General features: G+C 43.7%; 1 protein-coding gene across 3 annotated transcripts in view; it reads left to right on the top strand.

Moving 5' to 3' along the window:
* greb1l (GREB1 like retinoic acid receptor coactivator) overlaps nt 1–25,250 on the top strand; it is a 373,269-nt gene that overhangs the window by 65,440 nt on the left and 282,579 nt on the right. Inside the window, exon 2 of one of the 3 annotated variants that reach the window (XM_038809211.1) lies at nt 20,481–20,531. The exons of 1 other annotated variant lie outside the window; for it this stretch is intronic. The gene's annotated coding sequence lies outside the window, so the exon portion shown is untranslated. Of the gene's footprint in view, nt 1–20,480; nt 20,552–25,250 lie in introns of all 3 variants that reach the window. One more of the 3 variants, XM_038809212.1, reaches the window with a different exon arrangement.

Here is a 25,250-nt window from a genome sequence, read left to right as displayed (position 1 = left end):
TTGATCTTAGCCAAAAGGTCGAGAACGTGTGCTGTACTGTTCTATGTTCTATGTTCTAGACATCAGCAAACCCCTGCCAAAATCCCCTAAGGTTTGGACATGCCAGAACATGGTTCGCTGGTCGTCCCGCACATTTGCACACCGTCTTTCCACCCCAAAGAATCTGCTCATCCGGGCCACTGTCATGTGGGCCTGGTGAATGATCTTGAATTGAATCAGGCTGAGCCTGGCACATGTTGCGGTCTCGTTGACTCTACTCAACGCGTCTGCCCATAGACCAATCCTCTATCTCTCCTCCCAGCTCCTTCTCTCACTTGCGCTTCAGCTCCTCCGTCTGCGTCTCCCCATATCCCATAGTTCCTGTAAATGTCAGAGATGCTGCCCTCTCCTAACCCATCCTTTGGAAAACTACCTGTCCTGAATCCCCCTTAGCGGGAAAAGTGGGAAGGTTGGATACCTGTCTACGCAGAAAGTCCCGCACCTGCAGATATCTACATTCGTTTCCCCTCACCAACGCAAACTTCTCCTCCAGCGCCCTCATATTTGGATAGCTCCCCTCTATAAACAAGTCCCCCATCCTCTCGATCCCCGCTCTCCGCCATATTTGGAACCCGCCCCATCCATACTCCCTGGGGCAAACTGGTGATTATTGTAGATTGGGGACCAGACCAATGCTCCTACTGCTCCCACATATCTCCTTCATTGCCCCACAGACTCTCAGGATGCCACCACCACGGTGGTGGTGGGGCTGGTGGAGCACCGCGCCGGCGGGAATGGCAGAGGCGCAGTTACCAGCGCCCCCAAACTTGTGCCCTTGCATGAAGCAGGCTCCATACGCACCCAGCCGACCATCCCCCCCCCCCCCCCATCCACTTCCTAATCATGGCTATGTTAGCCGCCCAGTAATAGTTTCTTCTGTTGAACTTAACATGTAAGATTAATATGCCATCCACGAAGGCTGGTATTTACAGTGCTTATTAATCATCAGTTGCATTTTTGGAGTGGAGTGGCTGGCAGAACATTGCAACCTGGTATCCATTTTGTTTCTCCAACTTCCTAGTTCACTTAAGTTTAAAATGAACCATTGTTTCTTTCATTTGGGCAATGAATTTGGCATGGAAAGAAAGAAAAAGTCTTTTATATGAGCCAAGTGTGTCATTATAATGGCAATTTACAGAAATGTCTTCTGGGTCGAGGCAAACTTGAGTGGTCCTTGCATATGGCCCACACAATTTTAGATAAACCTGTGATTTATTTCTGCAGGCTACTTCAAGTGTTACAACGTATAATGCTTCATTTTTTCACCATTTTAAGCTACTCGCAATTTTACCCTGCATTTGCCCCTTACCTCTGTTTTTCAGCTGCATTTTATTGCTTCAGTACTGCCTTTTTCAATGTTTCTTATTAATTTAAGGGGACAGAAGTGAATTGGACACAGGTAGAAACCACTCATTTTTCAACAGTACAGGGCAATGAACTGATTGTTACAGGTGTCGTGTGGTTCTTGACATGACACCATTAAAAAAAAAAAATGCGGCATCTCCTTCTGTAGGCATTAATCACACAAAACCATGAGATGTTCTACTTTCACTTTGATGGATGTCTTTAGCGTGGTGATCACAACAGGGTTGTTCTGTTTGACTGTGGTTATGCACGATTGCTTAAGTGGGATTTTTTCCATGTGGGGTTCTAGCTTATGTCAGGCTAGAAATTGTGCCAGTTCAATGTGTCCTTGCTGTTCGAGCTGTCCCCTGTTTCTTGTCCTGAATCTTTCTTACAGGTCAGCTTGCCATTTTATTTCCTTTGATTATGTTACTCTCTCTTTTGTTTAGTAAGTTATTTTGTATTTTCTCCATGAGCACGAACCGTATCCTTGGCAGGAGGGCAGTCACCTGCTCCCTGGTTCCTGCCAGTACCTCTCTGCAACTGACTGCTCGGAGGTGCGTAAATGCAGCTTGAACTTGGAGGTGAGCTGAGGTTAAATGAAGTCCATCTTAGCCTGCCTGTGAGGAGCCCCAGGGCTCCACACCTCTTTCTCATGACAAACAGTTTGCCTCAAGCTGTGAAAAAAAACGTTGGCTGTTTACATGTGACCTAGTGTTACCACTGCAGCACATTGGAACATAATGCCACCTCCCCAGTTTTACTTTTATTTAGTTCATTGCTGGCTCAAAACTTTCTTCAAGTTGTACTTTTCAAAATCTCACCACTCTTTCAACACCATCGTCCACTCATAATTATTCATTTATGAGGTGAGAGTGCGAGCGGAAAGCTATCTTTTTTTCATAGGAGTATCACAGGCAAGCTAGACCTCTTATCCTGTATGATGTCCACTTAAAGCGAATTCTGGCAGCACAGATATGAGAATGGGAACACTGGAAAATGGTTTCCTATTCTCTGCCACCCCCCCCCACAAACCTGAGGCTTGCAACTAAGCATGGCAACCGTCTGAGATGAGCTCAAGGCGTCACGGACTGTGTAGTTGCTGTATTTTTTTGTGTCACTACGGTGGTGCTGGTAATTTATTTAGTTCCAAATGAAGAGGAACTGAATTTTAATACCAAAAGGCAAAAATATTTTTAGATTGTGGATTGCATGTTGTTGTCATACTTGTGAACTTAATTTTTTAAAGACTGGTTTGATACTCCCTTAATGATGAAAGTTGAAAGATATTTGTTTACTATGAATCCACTTGAGACTGAGTGATTTAACTGAATTTTCCCAGTCCTGTAATGGCGGAGTTTGAGATAGGAAGCTAGGGAAATAGGACAGAAGCCACGTCAAGATGCCTCCCTGATGCATCCTAATTCTCTCTCTCTCTCTCTCTTCCCCCCCACCCACCACACGGGCAATTCTCCAGGGGCAAGCTGGAAATCTGATTGGCTGGCCATTTCATGGAGGTGGGCAGCCAGTTACGCTGGTTAAGGTTTTAATTCGGGGTGGTTTTGCTGCTCATGGAGGCCCCACCCCGCAGTATACTGAGGCTGCCAGCCCCATGGAGGTGCCATCTGTGCCAGGTGGCCTGGGGAGCTGGAGGCTCCATTGATGGGGCCTGCGAGCTTGAAAGGCCGTAACCTCGGCTGAACCCAGTCCAGCGGAGGGGTTTTCCTCCAGCCATAGGGCTATGGCCCTGTTGTCCAGGGAGTTGTTTATACTCTCACTGCTGTGCAAGCCACTGAGATGCCTCCATGATTAGTTGTTCTTGTTGTTTTCTCCAATTTGCCTCAGCAGCACCCACATCTCTGGTGGGGTTGCTGAGGCTCCAAAGCTGCTCACACTCTGATCGGGCTGCCTCATGGAAGATTGAGCCAGTTTCATGTCGGCAAATGTGAGCGGTAAGATCCCATTTTGTCTAACCTTGTGGTCCCGAAGCCCGTAGGAATATCCAGCCCACTGAATCTGATTCTGCATAGGAGCAATTTGTTTCATGGTTGCAGCCACTGTTTTGATACAGTTTCCGCAGCAACCATTGTTCCTGCTGATGTATATTTCAAAGTTGACCTCTGTTTAAGGTATTAAATACCATACTGGCTGGCCTAGCAGAAATATCTTCAAAATGTTTGTTCTCATGACAAACAGCTTCAGTATAACCTTAAAATGCTTTCTCTGCTGTCTAATGAATTTAGAGACTTACACCACTGAGCAAACTTTGGAAATCTGTTCTCACTTTCTGAACAACTATTATTATTCAGTTTAATAATGATATTTTGTAGCCACAAGCTTAATGTTCACTGTTTAAGAAACACAGAAAGGAGATTGCGTAGAGATATCTAGAAACCAAAATGAAACTTTTAAAGATAATAAATAGTACTTTATAAAAGAAAATCAAGAATAAACTCGAATTTATATAATGTCTTTCAAATTTTCACGGCATCTCAAAGTGCTTCAACGTTGGTTAATTACTATTGACGCAAAGTCATTGCAGTTTGGACATCCAAACTAATTTGATGCCATTCCTGAAAATAAGAACATTGGGGCCATGGCTCCATAAATCTGTTACACCATTTAATCAGATCATGTCTGATCTGCGATGTAACTCCGTACACCTGTATTTGCCTCATGTCCCTTTAATTCCTTTAGTCTGACATTTCAAAATCAACCATCAATCTAGCATCAATTGCTGTTTGTGGAAGAGAGTCCCAAACATCTACCACATTTTGTGTGCAGAAGAGTTTTCTAATTTCACTTCTGATTTTCAGGTTATGCCCCTAGTCACCAATTCCCCAACCAATGTAAATAGTTTCTCTCTATCGACTCTATCTGTTCCCCTTGATATATTGAAAAACATCAATCAAATCACCATTTAACCGTATAAATTCCAGGGAGTAGAGCCCTAGTTTGTGTAATCTCAATCCGTAATTCAGCCATTGGAGTTTGTCTTTCTGGCAAATCTATACTGCGCACCCTCCAAGCCCAAGCGGAGCGATCCCCCTTCCAGCTTTATGGACCACCTGCTGGCCAAAATCATGCTTATTTCTTCACTAAATGTAAATGTAAATAATCTTTATTGTCACAAGTAGGCTTACATTAACACTGCAATGAAATTATTGTGCAAAGCCCCTCATCGCCACATTCCGGCGCCTGTTCGGGTACACAGAGAGAGAATTCAGAATTCTCAGCTGGTACGGGAATTGAACCTGTGCTGCTGGCTTTGTTCTGCATCACAAACCAGCTGCCTAGCCCACTGAGCTAAACCAGCCCTACTGTGCAGGCTGGTGAGGACACCTCCATGATTAAGCGCCCTTGTGGTGCCCGAGCTGCCTCAGCAGCGGCCAGATATTCTGAAGCTCCAGAGCTGCTGGCCCTCTGATTAAGCTGCCTCACAGAAGATTGACCTTGTTTTACTGGAAAAGGGGGCTCGTGGCATTCTTCTTTCAGTTTTGAGCAGGTCTGGGCATTAAAACCCAGAGAGCTCACAGTACTCTGGATGAGTTCTAACCAAGGTTCTCTATATCTGTAGCATGACTTCCACCTTTGTATTTTAGTCAAATAATTTAAAATTATTTCCATACCTATTTTTTCCATAACTGTCCATGATATTTGATGATCTATGTACGAGGAACGCCTTTTAGATCTCAGCTATTCTAGCTTTTTCACCATTTTGAAAGTACTCTGTTCCATCCTTTTTAGGTTCAAAGTGGGTGACCTCATGTTGGACTACATTGAAATCCATTTGCTGCAGTCTGCCCATTCAGTTTAACTTATCCATATCTCTTTGGAATTTTATGCTTCCATCTACACAGTTTACATGCCTCCTGTCTTTGTGCCATTTATAAACTGGGGTATATGGATTTCTATCTTGTCATTTATGGTGGTAAAAAACATAGTGAATAGTGAAAAACACAGTGAGGCTCCAGCACAGATCCTTGCGGGATACCATTGGTCACATCCTACCAATTAGAGCACTTGCCAACTATTCTCACTCTCCACCTCCTGCAACGCAACCAATATCTAACCAGATAAATAATAGGCCTTCAATTCTATAAACTTCAGTTTTAGCTAACTGTCCCTTTTGAAATACTTTATTCAGTTCCCTCTGGAGTTTACATAACCATCCCATATGAGATATTTTACTAAATGCATTCTCGAAGTCTATATGATAGCATCTATTAGGGTAGCACTGTGGCGCAGTGGGTTAGCCCTGCTGCCTCATGGCGCCGAGGTCCCAGGTTCGATCCCAGCTCTGGGTCACTGTCCGTGTGGAGTTTGCACATTCTCCCCATGTTTACGTGGGTTTCGCCCCCACAACCCAAAGATGTGCAGGGTAGGTGGATTGAACACACAAAATTGCCCCTTAATTGGGAAAAAAAAAATTAATTGGGTACACTAAATTTTTAAAAAATGATAGCATGTATTGACATTACCATATCCATATCTCTTTGGAATTTTATGCTTCCATCTACTTTAGTCACCTCTTCAAAAAATTAAATCCCATTTGTCAAGCATTACCTAAACAATAAAAATCAATGTTGGCTTTCTGATTTCAGCAGAAAATGCTCTAGGTGTTTAGTCACAATCATTCATTATAATTTCCTGACAACAAATGCAAGGTTTTTTAAAACAAATTTAGAGTACCCAATTCATTTTTTCCAACTTAAGGGACAATTTAGCATGGCCAATCCACCTACCCTGCACATCTTTGGGGTGTGGGGGTGGAAACCATACAAACACTGGGAGAATGTGCAAACTTCACAGACAGTGACTCAGAGCCAGGATCGAACCTGGGACCCCGGTACCGTAAGGCAGCGGTGCGAACCACTGTGCTGCCCGAACAAATGCTAGGTTAACTGGACTATAACTCCCTGTTTTCCCAATCTTACCTTTCTTAAATAGCAGTTTGAAATGCACAATTTTCCAACCTGAAGGAATAGTCCCCAAATTAAGTAAATGTATGGCTTCATTATGAATGCTTGGTTGAATTCCATGAATGGCTAATCGACTCAGCTTACCAAAGGATCTGTTTACATAGCTTGAAGGGGAGTGCCAGCTTTGTGTAATTGACAATTTTATCTTGAAATAAGGTATTCTTCTTTGATAAAAGCAAATTACTCCAGATGCTGGAATCTGAAACCAAAAGAAAATGCTGGAAAATCTCAGCAGGTCTGGCAGCATCTGTAGGGAGAGAAAAGAGCTAATGTTTCGAGTCCAGATGACCCTTTTTTCAAAGCTCTTCTTTGATGTAGTTTTTCAATGCCTGTTGGTTTATTTGGACAAGATTAAGAGGTGTGAAATGGATAAAAGCTTTTGCCATTGCTATTATGAATGGTTGACGTTGACTGATGCATTTCTGAGGTTGGAAGATGAGCAGTTTATTTCACATGACATTTTCAAAGTCTACTTATTGTGTCAGTTTCAGGAACATTTAAAAGACTTGCCAGACTTACCAATGGCTAGAAGAGTGGTTATGGAGAATATGTATGGGCAAGGAAGGAGCCTGGGCTAATTATAGGCATATGGATGGGACAATGGGGATATGAGGAGCCATGGGAGATATAAGTTGCATTGGAAAGAACTTTTAAACTCATCAGTCAAGACTCCCAACTCCTCAGCAGGCTTCCCCCAAGGTTCATGAACCGGCTTACCTGGCGGAGTTCCCAGAGACTCCAGGAACCTACTCACGTACACAAAGGCATGGAAATTTGAATTTCTAGCAGGGATTAAATTGTGAACCCAATTCCACTTTAAGTGGTGTTGGGTTGTGACCCAGCATGATTCTTGACCTTGTAAAAATGACGGATTTCTAATTCAGGCCCTAGTTCCTGGTGTTCTCCAAACAGGACCTCCTCTCTACTCTTCCCTCTGTTGTTGGCCCGAACATACATTAGAAATACTGTATCCTCCTCCTCCCACTATCATTTGAAGGCAGTTTGAGATCATGCAGACAGAACATGCCAGTCAGCCCCCCTCCCCATCCCCCACCTAAAAGTTACATAGCCCTCCCCCGGTCAGCATTTTGTTGTTTTCCTTATCTTCATAGGCAACAAGTACGTTGTTGCCTGTTGAATAGAATTTTTTCTGCAGATCCTTGTCATTTATCTCACGAGGATCCCCTTACTCTGTACACTATTAGTCTCATCTTCTCTGTTCTGAACTTGCACTTCTCTTAAGAGGTGTGACTGAGGACTGAAGACGACTGTTCAGATGCTTCTTTATTTGTCAGAGTGCCTCCAACTCGCATTCCAGCTCATAACTGCGATGGAGACATCTATTCTAGGTGTGTTCGCTTGGGCTAGTTTCTCTGCCGATATACTTCCATATACTGCAGTCCCGATATGCAACCTGTTGTACCAAATCTTAGTCTATATTATTTATATCTACCTTTCAATTTGTGAGTTTATTTTCTCTTCGTACGCAATAACCTGCACTCGGCACTAAATTAGTTACTGCCTGAAGCTTACGCTAACCACAAGTATCAGAGGCAAAAGGCAGAAGTACCTCCTTCCCTTGCTGTAGTGAATTATCATTATCACCAAATTCCTTATTTTTCTGATGGATTCTGATTATGAACAACACTCTGTTCAATAATTCTTGGAAATCCTCAAAATAGTCCAGCAACACAGAAACGTCTGCTTCTAACAAAGAAACCGTAATTATGCAACACTGATGTTTACCTGCTTGGAATGTTCTGGACTGTGTTTTTCCATTGTTTAACTTCTATTTGGAGTTGGGGAGTGCTATATCTGACATTGGTGGCACTGGAAGGGAGAAAATAACTTGTGTTTAAAAGATTTGCATCCGAGTTCTTGATGGAGCGGATTAGGTGAAAGCTATGATGAATTTTGAGTTTTCAGTTTCCTAATGATCTGAGTCCAGGTGGTTATAAATGGTGTACAAGAGCAGAAACTGTGACAATATGAGGTTGTTTTTGTGGGGTGGGAAGAGTTAAAAGTTGTAGCAAGGATTTTGTTGCATTGAAATTTACAAATGATTGTGAGTACTCAACTATACCCAAAATGCTAATTGTACTTTCCTTGATGATAGTGGTGCATATTGTTTTAGGAGTCCGAGTTTCACATCGTTTTATTGCTTATTATAGAATTAGAATGGAATGCTATATTTAAAAGAAGTATATAATAATTATACTTTGACTTTATTTTATTGAAAGCCATTTAAATTTTCTACATTAGTGATCTTATGGTTGCGTGCATTAATTGTTTGAAATAACATTTCAGCACGGTAGCACAAGTGGCTGCACAGCGCCAGGGTCCCAGGTTCGATTCCCCTCTGGGTCACCGTCTGTGCGGAGTCCGCACGTTCTCACTCTGTCTGCGTGGATTTCCTCCGGGTGCTCCGGTTTCCTCCCACACGTCCAAAGACGTGCAGGTTAGGTGGATTGGCCATGATAAATTGCCCTTAGTGACCAAAAAAAGGTTAGATTGGGTTACGGAGATAGGGTGGAAGTGAGGGCTTAAGTGGGTCAGTGCAGACTCGATGGGCCGAATGGCCTCCTTCTGCACTGTATGTTCTATGAAAGTCTATGAAAATTGTTAAGTAGCCTATCTTTGATACAGTTAGGATTTTACCCCTTTTATGCCCTTGAACACTTACTTCCACGCGATGATTTCAGGTAGGAATTTAGTTGAGGTGTTTTTTCATCTTTCTTCCTTTGCATCAACATGATAGGATGTGTGGCACTGTGTCATGATGGGAAAATAAACCCATTCCTAATATCATATTCTAATCTGAGGGAAACAGTTAAGAATTCTAATCATGAAAACATATATGAAAAGAGCAGCAATGCAACCTGAAAGAGAGCTGGAATATGATAGTTAGTGAAACGTATATATTTTTTCCAAGATGCACTGTAGTTTGGAACCAGAGCCAATAGATGATTTTTCAATTTGCACATATCGACATGCTCGATGAAATAGCTTGGCCAACTTTCAGCTTCCTTGCTGCAATTTCTAATTAAAGTAGAACAAAGTGTATTTTGATGAACACTTTCCCATCGTACTCACTGTAACCTTTTGTTCTTTTTCAGCCTGTTCATGGCTACATTCGTTGGTGCAGCTCAATGTCAGTAATGGGCGACCTGCTCCTGCACAATGAGTACTGGTCTGTGACGGACGGTCCAGATAGAGTTTAATAAACAGCCACTTCTTTGTACCTTGCATGTTCAATAGATTGGCTTTTATTTCAAAAAACACTTCCATTTCAACTCCAGATGGCATAATGCCAACCACGTCGTTCACTGTCTCCTCAAGTACAGGATCTTAAAAGGGCAAATAATGATGTAAAAATAAATTTAGAGTACCCAATTCATTTTTTCCAATTAAGGGGTAATTTAGCGTGGCCAATCCACCTACCCTGCACAACGGGGAGAATGTGCAAACTCCACACGGAGCCGGGATAGTACTTGGGACCTCGGCGCTGTGAGGCAGCAGGGCTACCCACTGTGCCAACATGCTGCCCGGCAAATAGTGATTTGATTGAATTAAAAATGTATTCTGATGCCTGCTGAACCCGTGAGTCTTTGTAACTTCTGGAGACTGTGGATAATATATAATGGGGCCTGTAAGAGTGGGAAATGTGGCAAGTTGGGGGGGCTTAATTGGGCAGGAGCCAAAACCTCAGGTTTCCTGACGGTAGTTTGAGACATGGAGATTAAGTCGGTGGCTTTGCAGTAGCAGGATGTGCCTCATGCCGTTCACCTACGGGTTCCCATTTTCAATACATTTGCATCCCGTAAATACTCATTATCCTAAAACTTTTTTAAATCAAGTCCTGCCTTCAATATTAAGTCAACAGTGCACGGGAAACTCACCTGTTTCAGTCCTTTAAAGGTGTGGTGTGCAGTCGTTAAGTTTGTCCACATGGATCTGAGGTGAATGTTTGATTTTGTAGAAATATATGGGGGAAGGGAGCAGGAGACTGCCAGCTTGGATGGAGGGTCATAAGGGGCGAGGGTAATTCAGGGACGAGGGGGCCATTGATCGGAGCATCAATAGGGGCCAGGGTTCTTCGAGGCAGAAGTTTGGGTGGGGTCAGGTTGTGGAAGTGTATAACTGGAAGTTGGTATCTTGGGTGTGGTTGGAGGAGGGGAGCAGTCAGGAAATTCAAAATGAGAGGCCTAAAAGCTGAGTTCTGCAGTGTCCATTATTGGGTCTGGGTTGTCAAAGCGAGGAAGCTGTCTTTCATGCAGAAGGTCCTCAGTTATGGATTGGGGGAGAGGAAGTTTATTTGGTAGGAGGTAGATCCAGTCAGAAGTGGGAATAATGGGAAAAGTAAAGGAATTGTAAGGAAACATCAAAGATTATTGTAGAATCTGGGATCAGAGGAGGAATGTCTACGATGAGGGTCAAGTGGGAGAGATGGCATGTCCACTGTTTCTGTCACAGGGTCAAGGGTGATTATTGATGGGAGGTTTGAGGGTGACAGTGATGTTTGGAGGATCAAGGGTGATGGCTCAAACTTTGAAGGTGACAGAGGGTGGGTGGGTGGAGTCAGGTTCCAGGTGAAGAGTGATTTGATTTCTGTCACTGGCCATTGTTCCAACCTTACAATGAAGCAGACAGATACAAATGGGAAGAGGAATTTTGAGTATTGTCCATGGGTAGAAGAGTCTAATTTCTCAGCAGCTGTATGGTTGAAAGTCATGTACACGGAGGTGCTCATATCATTGCCTGCCTTCTTCCAACAGTTAACTGGATTCGCTATGGTCTGACACACCCAGTATTAGGGCAGCACGGTAGCACAATGGTTAGCATTGTTGTTTCACAGCGCCAGGTCCCAGGTTCAATTTGCAGCTTGGGTCACTGTCTGTGCAGAGTCTGCACATTCTCCCTGTGTTTGCGTGGGTTTCCTTCGGGTGCTCTGGTTTCCTCCCACAAGTCCCCAAAGATGTGCTGTTACGAAATTTGAACATTCTGAATTCTCCCTCTGTGCACCCAAACAGGCGCCGCAATGTGGTGACTAGCGGCTTTTCACCGTAACTTCATTGCAGTGTTAATGTAAGCCGACCTGTGACAATAAAGATTATTATTATTATTGGCTGCAGGGCCAGCAGCAGGCACCAGGAGCAGGTATCCATCAAAGAAGATGATAAAAGGTATTGACAAAGTAGATGTAGAGTAGATGGTTCCTGTTGTGGGGAAATCTAGAACGAGAGGTCATAGTTTTAGGATAAAGGGCAGCAGATTTAAAACAGAGATATGGGGAAATTACTTCTCTCAAAGGGTTGTGAATTTATGGAATTTAATACCCCAGACTGCCTGGATCTTGGGTGACGGTAGTGGTTGTGGAAGAGGCATCCTCTGGGTCAGTGGTGTTGTGGACCCCAGAATTGGAGTGACTGTGGCTTGGGATTGTTACAATCTGTACAGTTACATGTTACCAAAGGTTACTGTACCACTTATCCTGGTGGATCAACTCAGATTATTGACCCTTTCCCTGGACTGGACCCAGAATCTTCGGAGGACTCACCTCCTCTGCGATATCTATGCAGGCTACCTGGTTCAGGCGGAAGGGGCTTCTGCTGCCATCTGTGGGAAAGAGCACCTTCTAACGTTTCATGATGGCCTGGAGGAGAATCTGAGCGAGGCATGGCTAAACCGTGGGCACAGTCTCTGGCATACATGCAATTGAAGGGGCTTGGATATAATTGGGGGGGGGGGGGGGGGGGGGGGTGGGGGTTGGCGGTGGGTGTCGTAAGACACACAAGAACAATAAGGGGGAAAAGTTTGAGGTAGGTGATGTTAGATTGCAACAAGTAATGGAACAAAGTACTGATAAAATGGAGATGGATGGAAAAGTCGTCATGATGCAAAACTTTCCTGTTTCTCCAGAAGATTCTTTTGTAGTCAACCCCTACCTGCTGCATTGTCACCAGATGGCGGGGTCCACCATTCTATGTTCAGAGTCTCAACATGCAAGCGGAAGTGGTCCCATGTACTTCAAGATAGTAGTAATAGGAGCTTGTTACTTGTAACAATTTGGGGTGGGGGGACTTGGTTTAGGTCAAAGTAAAGCACCTTTTACTCTGATGCAAAAATATGTTTCAGCCCCAACCTCAGAAGGACACCCACTACTGAGCCAGTGAGAAATTTCTATGTTCCAACTTAACCTTCTTTGTAGCATTTCTCAGGAGAATGAATTATCAGTGACAAGTTGTAGTTTTCCTCACAGTGGAATTGCCTTAGTAGAAACTGGTTTAATATTGTTGAATCAAGTGCTAATTGACTACTTTGACATTGGAACTCCCTGTGGTGCCTCATATGCTCCACATACTATAATTATAATGTTCATTGACTACGCATATGGCATCCAATGTAGATATGCAAAAAGGCTCATCAGCCGGAGTTTTCCATGCAAGCTAAGTCAAAACCCCTTGAACCAGTTGCAGCCCCAAAGTTTTAAAATAGTCCATAAAATAACTTTTCTGCCTTTGATTATTGTTTTTATAGGGTATGATTTATTTGTGGTTTTTATTTGTCTCCTGCAGTTAAATCCTGAAAGGGAACTTTGGTTCCCATGGTTTTAATAAGCAAAAATAAATTGATGCTGTAAAGACTATTGATATTAGCATGTCATCCAACCAAGCCCCATATTTGTTGCAAATGTTACAGAAATATTTAAATTGAGCTGACCGTGCATTACCGCCTGAGACTAATGTAGTCATGCTCCTGTTACTTTATCATTAGCCTTACCGAACTATTAATTTCCCCAAATAAAGTTTCCTCTTGTGGGGGAAACTAGAGCTCGGGGACGGATAGTATAAGAGGTGTCCTTTTTGAGACAGAGATGAGAAAATTTTTCTCTCAAAAGATCATTAGAATGTAGAATTAGAATGTAGTGGACGCTGGGTCTTTAAATTTATGCATGGCTGGGTTAGATGTTTGTTAGACATGGGAGTCAATGGTTATGGGGGGGGGGGGGGGCAGACAACAAAGTGGTACTGATACCACAACCAGATAAGCCACAATCATTGAATGGTGGAGCAGCCTTGAAAGGCTGAATGGCCTACTCTTGCTCCCATGTTCTTGTGTTACTCCACTCCGTTCCTCCAACCACCATTCTTTTCCTCACCAATTTCCCCTCCATTCTTTTTACCTCTTCCCTTATCTGTTCCCCTTCCATCACACTTCTCTCTGATTTCCTCTCCCTCTCTCCTTCCCCTCATACGTTTCTCATTTCTTCACCTTCCCCTCTCTCTCTCTCTCTCTCTCTCTCTCTCTCTCTCTCTCCTCCCTCCCCCCCCCCCCCCCCCCCCCCCATCTCTTCCTGAGTCCAATTAATGACCCAGGAGTGAACAAATTTAAAAATTAGATATATTACACAGTAATATGATTAACATTCTCAGCTGAATTGCCTCTCATGACTCTTCCGGACTTCATTAAAGTTTTTACTTCTCAGAGACTTCTCCTCAAAGTCTAGATCTGGAGTTAATACCAAGAGTTGTGATCTATATTTTGAATCTGCAGTCTTACCCTATGCGTTGCCTAATTTTTCAGCATATTGTATTGCAAGTCAGTGGGGCTGATGGAATATTTATTTTGCAGAAACGTGCTTTCTGTCTAGTAGTAGTTCAATTTTGAGAAGTGAACCGAACTTCAAAATCTTTACTGAGGTAAATAGCATGCTCTTCATGAACAGGCGCCGGAATGTGGTGACTAGGGGCTTTTCACTAACTTCATTTGAAGCCTACTTGTGACAATAAGCGATTTTCATTTCATTTTTAAAAACTAGAAGCTGTGTTGTACATGTCTGTGTGAGAATGAAAGTGAATGGGCAGAATTTTCTCATGCCCCATTGGTGGGATCAGTGGTGGTGGTGGTGGGGGGTGAACTCGACAGGCAGCCCAAAAATTTGTTTCACGGCAGTGTGAATTGACAGAGGGAGCTTCTAATGCTGCCTACCATGGCGGATTGAAAATCCCATTGGAAACCATTGTGAAACTGATTTGAATTCCGCTAATGGATGCAGATGAAAGCCCAACCGGTATCTATCCTCCACACCTGATTCTCTGCAACATCAGTGGAAAAACACACCCATCCAGAACACGCCTGGAACAACGTGGCATGCACAAGTTGGGACTTACCTGAAGGAGGCCTGGGGCTACCTTCGGAGTTCGGGGTGGAGGTCACCAGCGACTCAGGACCCTTGAACGCCATGTAGGTGGGCGGGTGGAGCATTTATCAGGTGGATCTTCCAGCTTCAGTGTCTTTTGAAAAGTCCATCTTTCTTCAGGAAGTCTATCTTATTTCTTCAATGATGGGCCAGAGATTTCGGGCGCCTTTTTTGGTTGGCACAGATTGACAACGGAGCATGTGCCACCAAGCTCGCCCCACCACGGAGAACGGCACAAAACCTCTGGATGCATAATTAATTATGCTAGGTATGGAGATATGATGTGGTTCCTCGTCGGCCTCTGCAGCAGGAAAAACTCCCCATCCCGGGACTTAGTCCTGGATGGGAGAATTCAGCCTTCTGTTTTCATTGCAGAACTGTTGTAGCTTTTGTTTCCTAACCCCAACTTAAAAAAAACGTATTAAATAAATGGGGAGCATAAAACCGAGGGATACTTTCAAGCGAGAGAGATTGAGGGTGAGAATGAGAAAAAGGGGATGATAAGAGTGAGAGAGCACCTTTGTTTATTTAATGTTGCTTCAATTTTTAAAAAGTAACTATCTAAATCTTGAGCTATTTTGAAAGTGAACAAATATATTTCACAGGGAAACAACAGTAGGGGGAAGTGGGGGGGTGGAGAGCTGATTGAGGATGAGGGGTCTCTGGTTTATTGGCATTCACTATTGGCGAAGCAAGGCTGTGTACTTAGCCCCCTACTCTACTCCCTGTACACACACGACTGCGTGGCAAAATTTGGTTTCAACTCCATCTATAAGTTTGCTGACGATACAACCATAGTGGGCCGGATCTCGAATAACGACGAGTCTGAATACAGGAGGGAGATAGAGAACCTAGTGGAGTGGTGTAACAACAACAATCTCTCCCTCAATGCCAGCAAAACTAAAGAGCTGGTCATCAACTTCAGGAAGCAAAGTACTGTACACACCCCTGTCAGCATCAACGGGGCCGAGGTGGAGATGGTTAGCAATTTCAAATTCCTAGGGGTGCACATCTCCAAAAATCTGTCCTGGTCCACCCACGTTGCGCTACCACCAAGAAAACACAACAGCGCCTATACTTCCTCGGGAAACTAAGGAAATTCGGCATGTCCACATTAACCCGTACAAACTTTTACAGATGCACCATAGAAAGCATCCACAGCCTGGTATGGCAGCTGCTCTGCCCAGGACCCCAAGAAACTTCAGAGAGTCGTGAACACCGCCCTGTCCATCATACGAAACTGCCTCCCATCCATTGACTCCATCTACACCGCCCGCTGCCTGGGGAAAGCAGGCAGCATAATCAAAGATCCCTCCTACCCAGCTTACTCACTCTTCCAATTCTTCCATCGGGCAGGAGATCCAGAAGTCTGAGAACATGCACAAAGAGTCTTTGTGAGACTCAAAACAGACTCAAAAACAGCTTCTTCCCCACTGTCACCAGACTCCTAAATGACCCTCTTATCGACTGACCTCATTAACACAACACCCTGTATGTTTCATCCGATGCCGGTGCTTATGTAGTTACATTGTATACCTTGGGTGAAATTCTCCCCTACCCGGGGGGGGGGTCCTGGTGTAGTGGAGTGGCGCCAACCACTCCGGCGTCGGGCCTCCCCAAAGGTGCGGAATTCTCTGCACCTTTAGGAACTAGGCCCACGCCGGAGTGGCTCCCGCACCGCCGACTGGCGCCAAAACTGGCGGCAACGGCCTTTGGTGCTACGGCGATCGGCGTCGGGGCTGGCCGAAAGGTCTTCGCCAGGTGCCGTGAGTCCGCGCATGTGCCGGAGCGTCAGCGGCCGCTAATGTCACCACCGGCACATGCACGGTGGAGGGGGTCTCTTCCGCCTCTGCCATGGTGGAGGCAGTGGCGGTGGCGGAAGAAAAAGAGTGCCCCCTCAGCAATGGCCTGCCCATCAATCGGTGGGCCCCGATCGCGGGCCAGGCCACTGTGTGGGCACCCCCCGGGGTCCGATCACCCCGCGCCCCCCCAGGACCCCGGGGCCCGCTCGCGCCGCCAATCCCGCTGACACAGAGGTGGTTTAAACCACGTCGGCGGGAGAGGCCTGACAGCGGCGGGACTTCGGCCCATCGCGGGCCTGAGAATCGCCCCGGGGAGCACGCCGATCAGCGGGGCGCGATTCCCGCTCCCGTCGATTCCCGGGTGGCGGAGAATTCCGGCCACGGGGGGGGGGGGGGGGGGGGGGGGGTTTACGCCGGTGGTGGTGGTCGGCGAATTCCGCCCCTTGTGTTGCCCTATTATGTATTTTCTTTTATTCCCTTTTCTTCCCATGTACTTAATGATCTGTTGAGCTGCTCGCAGAAAAATACTTTTCACTGTACCTCGGTACACATGACAATAAACAAATCAAATCCAATCCAAGTGGGAAGGGTGGATGGAAAGTTACAACTGACGATTAACAGTAGAGAAAAGGTGGGGTGGGAAGATATGATCATTGAATTAGATGATAAGCCATGATCCTGATAAATGGCGGAGCAGGCTCGAAGGGCCAAAAGGCCTTTTGCTCCTATCTTCTATGTATCTATGTACAGGGTTGTGTATTTGTTCAAAAGGGAAAAGGTGTAGCTGACAATAACAAGAAGGGAATTGCCAGGAATATGAATGGAAGGAGTGGAGGATATTTAGGAATGAGGTTGGGGAAGGTGAAAGAGTTTTGAGGAGAGAATGGGAAAAATCAATTAAGGACTGTGTTCTTTTCCACAACCCTCACCTCAAAATGCAGTCGATAGCCACTGGTGCTTCCTTTCCCTGCAACAGCACGCCATACCACCTTCCACCCATAAGGAGAAAGAAAAAGAGACAGAAAAACAGAAGTCTGAGTGAGAAGCAAAAGGAAATCAGGGCAGTTAAGTAGCAAAGAGGGAAAAGTGAGAAGCAGCAGAGACTCCGAGAATCAGCAGCATAAAGGCACCAGACACATGTAAGAAAGTGACCATATTCTTTGACTTACTGCGTGCAATGAATGCTACTGGTGATTCACCAGCTATTTAAAAATCCTTTTTTTCCCCCTCCCATAAAAGCTTTTAGACACTTTCCCAGCTGGAAACATGGTAACATAATCAGCTGCCAAGAGGAACAGGGAGGTTTATCTCTAGATTTTCTCCTGATTTTGGTGTTAGATTTTCTCTCTTTGAAACCCATTTCTTTCCTCCATTTCTTCAAGTTTGCACAGTTGTGAATCTGTCTCTTCGGGCAACTGTGAGACCAAATTTGTGTCTGCTTTCTGCACAACAGTATGATTAGGTTTTGCCTGACTTATGTGGGAAGCCCTGCTTGTTAACTAGTTTGAATCTGCCTTCATATTCAGTGTTCCTTTAGACTCCAGTTGCTGGAGAAGAGTCTGCCTCCTGGCATTAGTTTGCGATAAGAAATTGAGCAAATATTTTTCAGTGAAGTAGAAGCACTGAATCATCAAGGTCTAGCACTACAGATAAGCTTGTTGGGGCAGGAGATCAAGTGACTTTGCCTGGCAACGTAAAATTAAACGCTGAAGATAGTCTCTGTCCATATGTACTTGTGTGTGTCACAGCTGCCCTTCTGCACTGAGAAGCGATTGAAGAAAATGCAAATTAAATTGAACTTCAAGAGAGAATCTCGCAAGAGAGATTAATTTAGTACTGCACAGATAGTCCATCATAAAAGGAATTTTTATCATGAGAATGCATATGTACAGCAGAACAAAAACTGTAGTGTTAAAGAGAATTGAAATTGAACAACCAATACTTTTACATGGAATCCTGTGTTTCTAAGTTGATTGTGGTGCTACAGAATAGGGTCATTCTCTCAATAAAGCAATCGAGCTCCTATTGTGACATTTGTGCTGATCCTGGTTTCACTGGGAATCAGGGGTCAGGAAGGACAGATGATGGATTGGGACACCAGCTTCTGTCTCTGCAGGAAATCAGTGAAGTATGGTGTCCTCTGTTTCCTAAGATGTATTGTTGGCTTGTCTTGTTTGACTGTAAGTGACAAGTTTAACCCATAGAAAGAACAGAAGGTCATTTTAGACTAGTGCCCACAGAGAGGGAAGGAACAGCCTTTAAATCAGCAGTGATACAGAAATGTTCATTCTGTGCAATAATTGTTCCTCTTAAAGTTTCCATCTAGTCCATATTATTGTGTAAAAAAAAATGCAGTTTTAATTTCAGGCAGGTGCTACTTTGAATCCTGCTAAACGTAGCTGATTTGGGCTGCATGCCATATCTTGCTCGCCATTTTACAAGTTCCAACTTGTCCAATGCATCTCTGCTTTACATGTGAATGGCAAAAAAGAATGTTGAATGCTAAACATTTGAGACAGACATTTTTCAAATCCAGAACCCAGTGTTCCAACCGAAATTGATAGAGGCTACTTGCAACTTGTGCATAAACCCCAAAGCAACCCCTTAACTAGCTAGAAAGATGTTATTAGATTTGTGGGCAAAATTTAATGTTAGTTGATTTTAATTTTATTTCAAGAAACTAAACATTACAAACAAACAAGTCACGAGTTGAAAGAGGAAAATGGGAAAACATTTAAAAATTAGCAATGGACATATCTCAAATTTAACATTTTCAAAATTTTATTGACCAAAACAAAAGAAAATGATATGGTACTTTTCACTTCCACATCATACAACTACATATATTCTCAAGAAGACAGTTAAGGAGATTGCGATCACAGCTTAATTGTGCCTATTTGTACAGTAGTTCAATAAACTTCAGAAGTAGATGTATGGCAGGTGCAAGATTGGAGTCAGTGATGCACAGATACTACCCTGCCTATCAAGGCTGGACCACACTTTCTGTATAACTGAAGACCAGTGGTAATCCTTATCTCAGCAGTGTGTGTTTTGGTTAGTATTAATCTGTTTTAGCCTCTTAAGTGTAGGGTTAATAGAGGGGATCTACTGTATAGATCTATATGAAGGAGGTTCAGGTAGATTGATAGTTTCCAATTCTAAATAAAACTTGTAAATTATGTGCTCTCATGCACCCATGTCCAAATGGCGCTGAATCCATGCTTTATGATGGGGCACTAGGTTTTGCCCTAATGGGAGGATGCATCCTGTTGTCATTAGCAGTGATAGTTGTACTAATCTGCATAACTCGGGCAGAAAGGTAACTAGTTGAAATCTTGTTAGCAGAGATTGTTGTTGGTGGGTCCTGGGATTCATCGCAATTGGCCTTCGAAGAGGCTCTGTACTGGGGCCACCTTGCTTAACGTTTTTAGAATTATTTGGATGAGGGCTTTTCTTTACTTTGTTGCTGATAGAAAACTATGCAGATGGTTTATAATTCAGAACAAATGAAAGATTGCAGTTTGATTTAGTGAAATTATGGATCAATCTAGCACCATGCTAGTCCCATCATCCCCATCTATCAGCAGCCATGAAATCTCCTGGGAGTGATAAAACCTCAGTATAAAATGAAAAGAGCTTTATTTAGGCTATATGAGTCTTCAATGCATAAGCACTTTTCATCTTGAACTGGGATATATACTTTTCAAATTTCATTATTTTCAGCCAAAATGATTTTCGAAGTGATAGCAGAAGCAACCACAAATTTCTTAGACCATCTCAAGGGAAAAACTGTGCAGATTACTCAGTTGTGTCATGTTATGAGTATGGCTGTAAAATATGGCTACGTAGCATGCATACAGTCACTGCTATCGGGGCCGTTTTTAGGTGCACAATTATGTCTGTGACATACACACACATGCTTCTGCTGCTTACTATGCCAGATGTAATTTTGGTAAGGGCTTCAGCATTGGCCAGATCCACTGGGAACATGGTGGCAGAATACACAGAGTAGACATATAGTGATATCAGTCAGTGTGTAATGACGATATGACTTTAGTGGTCCTGAGTTTGACCTGAACGCTCCACTTAATGCCCTTTCTTAACCTTTCACAGCTGAACATGCATTCAACAGCAGGAAGGATCTCCCACCAGCAATATTTAAAGGTATCATCAAATACTTTCAGGTTAGGTTCTGATTGATTTCTCCTGGTTATTGCTGAGCGAGGAGAAGTTTTTGGTGATTTATACTTCTACTTAAAGTTGGTAAAGTTTATTACAAATGGTGCTGAAGGACTTGATTCTGACTACTTGCTCCCAGTCAGGCGTTCTGCAATTTCTAGCATGACATACAGATTGAGCAGAGGCAAACCAGAGGAGGACAAGTTGCCCGAAGACAATGGAGGGGGAAAGAGAAGGCCCTTCTGCAGTTGGCCATATCCACCCTCAATTTCCAAAGAGCAATTCTTTGACTGCACCTTTAGCAGGGAACAATGTGTGCAACATCTTTATTTTACTAAGGGGGTGCTCAGGGAAATGTTCCACCTGTTTCCGGCAAAACGGCAGCTGAAAAGAAGGCTGACGATTGCATTGCCAATGTCATCCATCCAGACTATTGAAGTGCTTAAACAACATTTCTGTTGCATGGATCGCTCTTAAACAGCTCTAAAATACTTGCCAGAGTGTATTCACCATTCATTGTAGACAACTGCATCCTGCATAACCGCACCATCATGAGGGCACAGCCGTTACCACCGGGTAAATAGTGAACAACTGAAGAGCAGAAGGTGAGTAGGAAGAGGTAGGGAAGAGGCAATCAACACAGCCCTATCCAGCTGGGCTGTCCTCGAATGGTTTATCTGATGGCATTATCAGAGAATACAAGTCCCTATTCAACAACAATCTCACACCTTCCCTTCATCTGTTACTGACAATCAGCATCCTCTTGGCTACAATCCTGAAATAAAAGCCACCACCAAACAAATATTCCAAATCAACTTTGGTCAATTGACCCATTGAATATTTCATATAAAAGTTAACTAAATGGCCTTGTATGTTCAGTTAGTGCCTGTCGTCTGTGCGCCTTTACCTGGTCGAATGCTCCCACACATTGCTGCCGCAGTTCTTGCAGCGCAGCTGGCCCCAGGCTGCAATAAGGGAAACTTCACGTAGCCTTGCTGCAGCTCTGACTCTACAAGGCCCATATTGAGACTGGACTGCCTTGGCATGGGTGATACCAGACTGGGATGGATGACTGCCAGGCAACAGCAAAGTCACTGGGGAGTGGCAGTGGTGTGAGGACAAATGCAATGATTCTCTATCGATTTGTTCGATGTTGCTACTGATCCATGGTGTTTCATGGTGCCACTGCCTCAGCAATCCTAGCAGTGATTTGGAGGGCATATGGCTGGACCGTGCAAAACGTGTTTAAGTGTCTGTATCCACAGCTATGGTGGCAGTAATCCGAGTTTACATGGCAGAAAGCTGCTCTTGCATGGCAACAAGCTGAGCTTGCATGACCTCAGCATGAGCTTTGTATGTAAAGTGTGGGTCAATATTGGCAGAGATTATTAGTAGATGAGCGAAAAGGTGATACTCAAATAAACAGTGCCAGAGGCCAGTGCTTCATTTTTAAGGATATGGTGTTTGAAGATGCGCTCGCTGACCATGTGACATTATTAAACCTTATGTGGCACTGAATCCAGGTGCTATCTTTGATCGTCACAGCTGTCTGCTCCCCCGGCCTTTGCAGTATCTTGTCTTTTTTTAAATTTGTTTTTTGTGGGATGTGGGTTTCACTGGCTAGGCCAGCATTTATTGCCCATCCCTAATTGCCCTTGAGAATATGGTGGTGAGCTGCCTTCTTGAACCGCTGCAATCCGTGTGGTGTAGGTACACCCACTGTGCTACTAGGGAGAGAGAGTTCCAGGGTTTTGACCCAGCGACCGAGAAGAAACAGCGACACATTTCCAAGTCAGTATGCTGAGATAGAGGACTTGCTGGTGCCCTGTGGATGCACCTTTCTCCTACTGCCCATCAGATAAAACTGTGGTGGTTGGGTTCTGACATAGGTCAGCAACCCGTGGCCCCATGTGGTTCCCTGCAGTCTGATGTATGGTTCTTGAGTGTCTCCCGAATGAACACATTTTCCAAACATTGACTACAAGGAACTTTCAGAGAATTGTCCCCCAATCTACTCCCAGCGCAGAAACATGAAATATAATTATCAGCTATCTAAAAATTCTTGTCTGTCGAATGCTTCACCAGGAGAAATGGGGTCCTGCACCATCACCTGTCATCCAATGATGTGGGTCCTGTGCAGACAGGCACATTCATCAGGAAAACATTGCACTCATTCTGGTCCTTGTTGGTCTGTTTGAAAAGCTTGTCTAAAATGGCCCATTCTGATTGGTTGCCATATTTGGTACCTGATCGAGTGGTATTAATACGTTAGTGCTCTGAGAATGTGGGCTAATTAATCAACTGTAATGGAAGTGTGCTTGACGGCTTTAAATGCTGTGCTGGTAAGCATGTATAGGCAGGCACATTCATCAATAAAAGTGTGCACTCTGGCCTTGGTGTTGATAAGCATGTATGTTGCAGGCAGGCAGACTGATCAACCTTAAAGGAGCAAACTTACCTCCTTTCCTTTGAGAAATACTTTGGAAATGACTGCAAAGAAGAGAGGAGCTGTAAAGGAAAATCGTGAATTTCTAGTTGAAATGGATTGATTCCTCCACATTCATCTGAAATTGGACTAGCCTCCCCATATGGCTATCTAATTTGCAATGTGAAATTCATTGAGAATAAGAAATCAAGCCCTGAGAAGCATTTCACTAAACAGCACAGTGCCTTAGCTCAATTATATCCAGCTGGAAAGGCCTGAAAGAAAGCAACGGGGGAAGCTGAAGAACAAGTCAGAGACATCGAGGAACATGTTCGCTCAATAGTTCAAACCATCAGATGGCTCAACTCCTGCTAGTTTTGTGCCTGCTCAAAGGATTGTGAAATGAGGAAAGAAGTTCACAGATGCTGAATCATAAAAGACTGACTTTTAATAAAAGTGATTCTATATAATGATTTTAAAAACAAAAATGAAATTATTCAAATAAATGTAAAGATATGTTTTTATTTGTGACGACCAGGGCATAGAACAGTGAGAATGGGACAATATCACCTAAATCTTCCAGTCTGCTCATCTTCCTTCCATAAGACATAGGAGCAGAATTAGACCACTCGGCCCATCAAGCCTGCTGCGCCATTCAATCATGGCTGATATTTTTTCTCATCCCCATTCTCCTGCCTTCTCCCCATAACCCCTGATCCACTTATTAATCAAGAACCTATCTATTTCTGTCTTAAAGACACTCAGTGATTTGGCCTCCAAAGCCTTCTGTGGCAGAGTTTCACAGATTCACCACCCTCTGGCTGAAGAAATTCCTCCTCATCTCTTTTAAAGGATCGTCCCTTTAGTCTGAAACGGTGTCCTCTGGTTCTAGTTTTTCCTACAAGTGGAAACATCCTCTCCACGTCCACTCTATCCAGGCCTCGAGTATCCTGTAAGTTTCAATAAGATCCCCCCTCATCCTTCTAAACTCCAACGAGTACATACCCAGAGTCCTCAACCATTCCTCATACAACAAGCTGCTCATTCCAGGGATCGTTCTTGTGAACCTTCTCTGGACCCTCCATGCCTTGCTCCCATTAAGCACACACTTCTGACTCCACTGCACAGAGGATACACCATATTCCTTCTGCTCCCCCTGCTCCCCCAATGTGCATCAATCAGCGAACTGTCCAAAATGGTTTGGGTATCTATCGGTGGATACCTACCCATTATCCACCTGATTTGCAGCACTGTTAAAAATCACCCCCCATATGTATTTTTAAATTTCTGTAGCATGCAGTGTTTATCTACATATTGTTTATTATAGAATATGACAATGTAATTTTGATTGTTAAAAATGCTGGTATTAAAAAAATGCTGGTATAAAAATCCTATCACCAAAATTTCTGACCTATCGCCAAAATGTTCTCTCTTTATAAAAAGTACACCATCAATTCTTGCAGGTACTTATTCCTGGAACTTGGGCGAAACGAAAGTTACGTGCTACATAGTAACCCAAGCCTGTCATATGTACCAGCCTCAAGATGCTCTTCAGCAACTCAGCAAGGCTTTGAAATAACCTCCATAAACCAAGATCTCTGTCACCTCAAAGGACAAAGGCAGAAGGCATGTGGGAACATAATCACCTCCATTTCCACTTCCAAGTCATATACCAGGAAATACTACGCCACTACTGGGTCAAAATCCTTGAACTTTCTACCTAACAGCACCGTGGGAATACCCTCACTACATGGACAGCCGCAGTTTAAGAAGGTGGCTCACCACTACCACCTTCTCAAGAACATTTCAGGATAGACAATAAATGTTGGCCCTGCCAGCAAAGCGCACTGTCCATGAATGAATAAATTATTTATGTCCTTGTAAAAATATTAGTTTTCCAAACACGCCAATGCCCTATCACTGCAGAACTGATACCTAACCTATTAATCCTGCAAAGCATTTAGCACACATCTTGAATGATTCACTTGAGACCAGGCCAAACTGCAGTTTATGTAAATATCGAGAACACCATGGACTTTTCAAGGTCGTACTGACCTTTTTGTTAAACTCTGACTATTGATTGACATGTTTCAAAGGTTAAACTAACTGGTGACAAAAGTAGCTAGTGGTTAATAGATTATCTAAATAACTTGCAGGTGTTGCTTTACACCATTGATATTGCCTTACAAAGGAAAGTTTGTTTTCTGTTAATAAAGCTTCTGAGCACAAGAAAAGTCACACAGCTAATTTGGTCAAAAGTAGAAAGAATAACATATTAA

This window comes from Scyliorhinus canicula, chromosome 10, assembly GCF_902713615.1.
Source record: "Scyliorhinus canicula chromosome 10, sScyCan1.1, whole genome shotgun sequence".
Lineage (NCBI taxonomy): Eukaryota > Metazoa > Chordata > Chondrichthyes > Carcharhiniformes > Scyliorhinidae > Scyliorhinus > Scyliorhinus canicula.
The sequence above is the reverse complement of the archived record's forward strand: the minus strand, read 5'-3'. Positions and strand labels throughout refer to the sequence as shown.